An 8,321-nucleotide genomic window follows, 5' to 3' on the forward strand; every position below is an offset into this window, starting at 1 on the left:
CTTATACAGTATATACTTTGTGCTTACTTAGGACCATGCAATACTCTGTTGATCAATTAGTTCGTTTTAATAGATTCAAAAAGTTAAGGAAAACATGTAATTAATAATAATGGTAATGAGGGAAATAATTTAATTTTCTGTCCCGGATCCCCAAACGTTTTCTGGATATTTTTAAAACGTTATAAAGTAACAATCTTTATATTATATTTGCAACAGACTATGATCATTAGTCTAGGTGGGCATACAAATTGATGCTACATTGTAACTCTTTAGCAAGGACATATGGAAAGTTTGAAATAATAGAAACATCTTATTTTCGACAGCTAATCAATTGAAGTAACTACTTGTAGTTAGGATAGGAGCATAACATAATGCATTTTTGTGAATTTTTCACAGAATGCCAAACTGGATAGTTAACATGCAAACACACTTGTAGGTCAATTACAAACCTAAGAGGAATGACCAACATTTTTAACACAACACTGGTTAATTACAGGTTCAAATGGCCACGAAAAAAATGCAGAACGGACCTTAAAGAATTTACTTTAGAGGTAGTGAGTACAAAACGTTGAAAAATGAATATAAGATCAAATTGAAAGGATTCCTAAAGGCTGATGTATACAGTTTCGAAACCATTAAAATACATATAAGTTATCTAATATAATGTTTATATTATTAGGATAAATAGGACAATGGTATAAACTTTATCTGCTCCATTGCTATATATACCTGGAGGACAGAAACTCTGTTGGGTCTTTATTGAATGGCTGATAAATAAGATATTTTTCTTACTTTACTTGGATTGTGCAGAAGATCAAAAGCTGATATCCCAGTATCCTTGTAGTCAAATATACTGTATTACAATGTAAATGAGAGTTATCTGACTTCCGGAATTATTTTTCTGTAAGCATGTGATTTTAACACACAGCATAAATAGGTAGAACAAAAACATGAATCATCCATCTTATTAAAATGCACGAAGTGGCTAAAGATTGTCAGACTGTGGACAAGTGAACTCATTCATCAAGTCCAACCCAAGCTTATATCAATATGATCTGCTGAAGAAAGTATTCAAAATGTACACCACCGGTTACTTACTGTAGCACAGTTTAAGATGTTCCCCAATAATAATATTCATTCTCCAATCAAGATCATTAAATGCATTCAAGTGACACCATGCAGGTAGTTGCAAAAAATAAAATATTACTAAAAAGAACAATTGCAGGACTTTTGAATTCCAATCAGTGACCTTTTTGGAAGAGTATTTAATAGTCTGTTTTCATTACTTATTGCTTTTTACACCAAAGGGGATTTACTAAGGAAACGTTGAAATATCAAGGCAACATAAATGTATATTGTACACAATTTATATTAATTTACCAGTAAAAAAAATACATTTGATAAATTAAACAGAAAAGCAATAAGATTAATCAAGAAAAACGTGTGAAAACCCCAGTAGAGATAACACAAGATTTTTTCCCCTGCATTATAAGATATTAATTTCAAGCGTATCAACAAATACGTGGGTTTAAAGCTGAATGAATCAACTGCTTTGTTTTATTTAATCTCCTTTGGTGGCTCAAATCCAAAATCAACACATTTTTTGGCGATTAAAAACCCTAAAACAGAAGGAAAAAAAAACTTTATAGGATTTAACATACTCCAACGCAATTTAGACATTTTCTGAAACGTGTTGCATATAAGAAATTTATTGCAGTTTCATAGAGGATTTTAGCATTGTTTTAACTGAAAAAATATGATAGTACAATAAAATAAGTATTGCAGAATTCACCTCTTTACCAATCATTATTTAACTTACTACGTTTATGTCCATTATACAAGATCATTTAATTGTCCTTATGTTAGACAAAAACATAAGGACAATTAAACTATCTTGTATAATGGACATGCATTTATTACATTAAATAATGATTGGTAAAGAGGTGAGTTCTGCAATACTTATTTTATTTTCCTATAGCTACTGTACAGTATTTCATTGAAAGCAAATCTGCTTAAAAAGAATTCATATACATTAGACTTTTTACCATATATATCATGGTTTATGTTACAGGTGTTTTAAGCATAATAACTATAAAAAAACGCAGTTTAGGAAAATCAATTCTATTGCAAGATTATTTGTATGTTATAGAGTGTACGGTGCCCTCGCTTACCAGAACCTATGTATTATGCTCACATATATAACAGCAGGTTTACAAATATTAGCATCTTTGTACCGTAGTGTTTGAAGATTTCTGCTGGTAAGTAGGTTTTAAATCCTTCGCATAATTCATTGCTTTCAGTCCATAAAATATATAATGTGAGCCCACCCCACCCCCCCCCAAAAAAACTTGAATTCAATAGATATTTCTAAATATAATGTATTTCTCATCTCACTATTACCTAATATCACACTTCTTAAACAAGCACCCTACCTTACAAAACGTAATATGGAATGTTAAGCTTTTCTAAGGGCATTATTTGTTTACGTTTTTCTTTCAACTAACAACAAATTATCTAATTAATATGTTTCAATTACAGCATGGAAAATAGGCCCTTGAGACCTCCTGCAGCGCCCTTACAACAGACTCAGACCTCACTATTGGAATTCACAATTACTCCACATCTGTTTCTTTATTTAGCACGTTGGATTCCCAAACTCTTCTTAAGTTTCCTTCAAACCAGCAGCACGGTTATGAAATATGTCCCTGTGCCAAGAGAAGGCACAATCTTAGCAGATCTGGCCTCTATTTGCAAGTTAGAAAGTGAAATACCATTGAAGATCATTAAACAAATATATTAGAATTCTGTCACTTTATGCAATTGAGTAGATCAAATAAAGGGTCCCAGGCCACTTCATTCACTCTCATTCACTTCAATAGAAAATGCAAAGAATAGCAGGCCTAGACTGGGCCACCGATGTAGATTTAGCCTTTTTTTTTCCCCTTAGAGACAAAAAGACTGAATTCCCACAAACACATTACTGGCTGGTGGACTAGGAAACCAGCACAGAAACCCCTTTGGAATTTAAATTCATGTTATCTCCCCTCCTTTTAGAGTTTGTTTGTACTGCAGTGCAAGTTATATAGGCATCCTCTGTTAAAAAAAAAAAGTGTAAAGGTTTTACAGACACCATTTATTTGCCCCATAGATGTTAAAATCCTAAAAGCCTCACAGAGAACAATACTAACCTAAAAATTGAATTCTTTTAGTTTTTAATTATTACATCATTGCTGTGCTATTCTGTTGGCTTTATAGCAAATCAATCAGAGGGCTGAATTCTTTATAGATGATACTGAACTTAGATGAAAATAATGATAACTGTTTTAAAGGGGCAGCCCCTAGTAGGACTAAAGCGAAGAAATGGCAGTGGCAAAAAATAGCTTAAAAAAATATATAGTATAAGTATTTTTTAATATTTTTTTAAACGTAACTTTTTATGGTATATGAAAAAAAATGGGGGTTGGGGCTATACTCTTTATTTAATACCTTTTGGTGATACATCATGACAGTCCTCAAAACTAGAGGTGAATAGTTGCTTTTCCTGTATGGTAATTATAAAGCTATCAGTCAAACTACTGTAAACAGAAAAACATAAGTAGCTTATATGCTTGCATTCTGCTGGCCAAACGAAAAAGGAAACAGATTCAATTTTACCAGGATGCATATAAGTAAATATATTACTTAAAACTTGATTTAATCTTTCTAAAGAAGTGATTACACTGACAATATGTTAAAGCATCTATATTTCCCTTGCAACACTAATTGCAACATTTAAACTTAAAGCAGATTTGACTAGTTTAGAATTGTGTTAAATATCTGTGTACTAGAGTCTTATGTATGTGTACAGTATTCACACGTGTGTACAGTATGTTCATATCATTATACAGTATATGAACGTGTGTGTGTGTGTATCTATATATATGTATCTATATATATATAGATACACACACACATTACATAATATGCTATATAAAATGTAAAAAAAGGGTATTATATACTCATTCCAGTGGTAAGTTCAAATGTAGGGGTATTTATTATATTCAAGTTATTCAGATATGTGTTTCTAGGAGAAATACATAAGTGATTATATTGTTTTTCGTTATGTTTTGTGTAAAGCAAGTTTGTGATTATATTATGTGTATTTTATGTATGAATAAATAAAAGGCTGAGTTGGAATAAACACTGATGCACTGGGTGCAACAGAACAATAAAGGTATTCATACATTTCCTCAATTTATTTCTTATCTGATGAATTTTTAAGACACTCGTTTTCAGACCTTTTGAGCATTTCTCTGTCAATAAGATGCTAATAGGGGTTTTACACTTCGGCAATAGAAGACTGAAAATGTTTGTATTTTTAGATAACAACTTGCAAATAATAGAGCATCTAGAAACTGAAAATCCAATCAGGTTTACTATCAAAGGGGTAGATCTTCAGAAGGTTGTTAATTTCTACCTAATAACGTGGTGTTCACTAAATAGGGAACGCACATTATTTTTCTTCCTATTAAAAGGGATTTACAAAGTTAATGAGATAATAATAGCATGTTCTTGTATAGCGCTGCTAGTTTTACGTAGCGCTTTACTGAGACATTTTGCAGGCACAGGTCCCTGCCCCATGGAGCTTACAATCTATGTTTTGGGTGCCTAAGGCACAGGGAGATAAGGTGACTTGCCTAAGGTCACAAGGAGCCAACACTGGAAATTGAACCAGGTTCCCCTGCTTCAAACTCAGTGCCAGTCAGTGTCTTTACTCACTGAGCCGCTCCTTCTCATGTGTTAATAACAGTAGCAGCCTATTAGCGGAGATTATCATGTCTCAGAGAATCGTCTTCCATTACACTGCACATGCTCATTGGTCAAACTTTAAGGTGCGTTATTAAGGCAGCGCTATTAACGGAGATTTTCATGTACGTTTCCAAAAGCTAATGCAAATCTTGCTATAATATTGAGAAATTTATAATTTTTACACTTAATGTTTTCACTTAAGTATGTTGTATGAAAGGGTTAAATCCTATACTTAGTACATTGTTTTAAGGCTATTACAAGAAATAACTCAATGTGCGTCAGGGTCTGAATGTGAGTTAGAATAACAAATTGAAGTGATAAAGGCGCTCAACGTTTGATCCCTTGTATGATTGTAATTAACAAATGAACAGTATGGGACATAAGGGTATGTGAGAGAAATAGAAGTAAAGTCCCCAAGAGAACCAATAATCCCTGAAGGGCAAGAAAAAAGGCTAAAATAACCTAGATCAAACCCTCATTGGGATGGTTTCTGGACTCACAATAAGTATTCAATAATGAATAATACTCACAAAATCCCTTCTTCCATGTCCTATGAGGCGAGCAGCCTGGTAGAGAGATGCTGGTCTCTGGAAGCAACTAGGAACAAGAGAGAAACCAGCGCACTGCAAAAGTGGGTCCCAAGCAAATGAATAGTAAAAATCTTCTTTATTTAATCCATCAAAAAGTGGAGGTTAACACCCTCCTACGCGTTTCGTGTAAACATACACATTATCAAGGAGTATGCTACATCTATACATCACTGCCTTTATATACATATATTCATTTCCTATTTTCGCGCCAAAAGCTGACGTCATAAACACGCCCATAATGGGCAATGACACACTGACTCCCTGGGACCGCCCCCTGAGATCCTCCATAGCCTCTAAGTGAGCATATTACTAATCCCCTCCTACCTCGCGTTCAGCCATCTGCAAAGAGGGAGGCCGGTGAGCACGACCATGATCCCCATGGCGCCCGGGGGATGGGGTGCCATGGGGATCATGGTCGTGCTCACCGGGCCTCCCTCTTTACAGACAGCTGAACGCGAGGTAGGAGGGGATTAGTAATATGCTAACTTAGAGGCTATGGAGGATCTCAGGGGGCGGTCCCAGGGAGTCAGTCGCTTCATCGCGTCATGCGTCATTACGCATTATGAGCGTGTTTATGACGTCAGCTTTTGGCGCGTAAAATTGAAATGAATATATGTATATAAAGGCAGTGATGTATAGATGTTGCATACTCCTTGATAAAGTGTATGTTTACACGAAATGCGTAGGAGGGTGTTAACCTCCACTTTTAGATGGATTAAATAAAGAAGATTTTTACTAGTCATTTGCTTGGGACCCACTTTTGCAGTGTGCTGGTTTTCTCTCTTGTTCCTGGATGTGAGTTAGGGCAGCTTTCAGAAGGCGCTAAATATCATACCGTTATTATCATGTGCTCACATTAGCTCTGACGATCTCCATTGTTAGTTAAACTGCTCATTACCATATGATTTGACTATGAGTAAGCCTAAGTTCTGTTAAAATGTATAGATTCTAACGGTGTTGATCAAAAAAAGGGATTTTGATCAGAAAGGCAACCCTCTATATACAGCACTCTAATCCTATATAATGTATTAATGGACATAAAGGATTGTCCAGCAGATAGTCCTGTCAGAATCACCGTAGAAGTCAAAAACAATAAAATTTTATTACGTCTCAATTGACCTTAAAAACACAGATGCAGTATTAAAAATCCCCATATAAATGTGGCTATAATGGATATTAATATATGTTCAGGTAAGTATTATAGATCAAACTATTTAATTAGTAATATCCAATCATCCAGAGCTATAGGTATACAGTGAAAAAGCTGCAGAGAGGGCTTGTATTGTATCAGAGATAGCTGCCCATGTCTATGTAGTAAATCAGCACACAATGTTAAAACAGTTGCTATCTTGGAACCCCTTTAGTAAGGGTGTTTCTAGCCTTTGATTAGCTCTCATGTATATATAAACAGAGATCCAATGATACGCATCTATATAGATATTTAGGACGTTATATATACTCAGTTGTATTACAGAGTGTTATATAATATAATTGTCTGCTCAATAACCAATCTAGTGCAGCATCCAGACATCAGCAGACGAGCAGGCTTGTATCGTGTAGCGGCTTATTTACTACTAGCTGAGAGACCCGGCGTTGCCCGGGATGTAATGTTCCTGCTCTCCTCTCTCTCTCTTTCCCTGTCTCCCCCCCTCTCTCTTCCCCTGTCTCCCCCTCTCTCTCTCTCTCTCTCTCTTCCCCCCTCTCTCTCTCTCTTCCCTCCTCTCTCTCTCTCTCTCTCTTCCCCCTCTCTCTCTCTCTTCCCCCCTCTCTCTTCCCCTGTCTCCCCCCTCTCTGTTTGTCCCCCGTTCCCATCAATCCAGCTCCCCCCCCCTTTTCAGGTCCGATCCCCCCCCCCCCATTTACCAGTCCGGTCCCCCGACCCCTTTCCAGCTCCGTTCCCCCCTCCTTTACAGCTTCATGTGTTGTGGTGTGTGTGTGTGTCCCTTCTCCCCCCCCCCCTCTGTTTTTTCCTCTGCCCTGTAGCGAAGGGGGGTGGGGGGTGGTTGTTGATACCTGCTCGCGAGCCCGGCTTCCCGGCCTGGCAGCTGGTCCGGCCGGGGGGGTCGATACCTGCTTGCGCCGCCACGGGTGGGGGTGGTGGTTGTGGTGACAGCTGCTGGCGCTACCCGTCTTCCCGCCGCGGGGGTGGGGGGTGTTTGATGAGGTACCTGTCAATTTGTGTGAGGCGGTGGCGTCGGTTACGTTTTCCCGGCCCGGCCGCGGGGGGGGGGGGGGGGAGTGGAGGAGGAGAGGGGGGATAATGCGGTACCTGGCAACGTGTGAGAGGCGTCGGTCAGTGTGTCGGCGTCGGTTACTCAGCGGGATTCGGTGTGTCGAGAGGTGAGGTGGAGGAGGGGGGGCGTTTGAGGTGAGGCTGTGGCGCCGAGGGGCGTGCGCCACTGGCCCCATGGTGCACAGGCTGTGGTTTGCTGTGGGTGGGGGGATGTGAGGAGAGGTGAGGCGGCGGCGGCACCAAGGAGCGGGCAGCGTTGCTGAGTGTGACCAATGAAGCATGCGGTCTGTGTGTGGGGGGCGGGGTGGGGTGTGAGCAGGTGGGGGGTGAGGGAGAGCGCCGGGTGAGGGAGTGGCCTATGGGTGGTGAGAGCCGTGGTGAGGTGAGAGTCCCCCGCTGTGTCCCGGGCGCTCGCTCCGCTCCCCCGCTGACTGTAGCGGCTCCGGGGCGGGGGGGTTGGGGGTGGTGTGGTGTGTGTGTGTGTGTGTGTGTGGCCCGTCACTCCGCCTCAGGCCAATGAGAGGTGTGCGGGGGCGGGCGGGCCAAGGGAGCAATCTCATTGGCCTGAGGGACACAGGCCATGCAGACATACAGTGCTTTCAGAAATATATAGTAGATCTACATTACTTAATACTGATCGCTGCAGACTCTGAGTACATCTGTGGCTTAATGCGCTGGCTCAAATCATTACCTGTTTATCGTAATACAGT

Source organism: Ascaphus truei, chromosome 18, assembly GCF_040206685.1.
Source record: "Ascaphus truei isolate aAscTru1 chromosome 18, aAscTru1.hap1, whole genome shotgun sequence".
Taxonomy (NCBI): domain Eukaryota; kingdom Metazoa; phylum Chordata; class Amphibia; order Anura; family Ascaphidae; genus Ascaphus; species Ascaphus truei.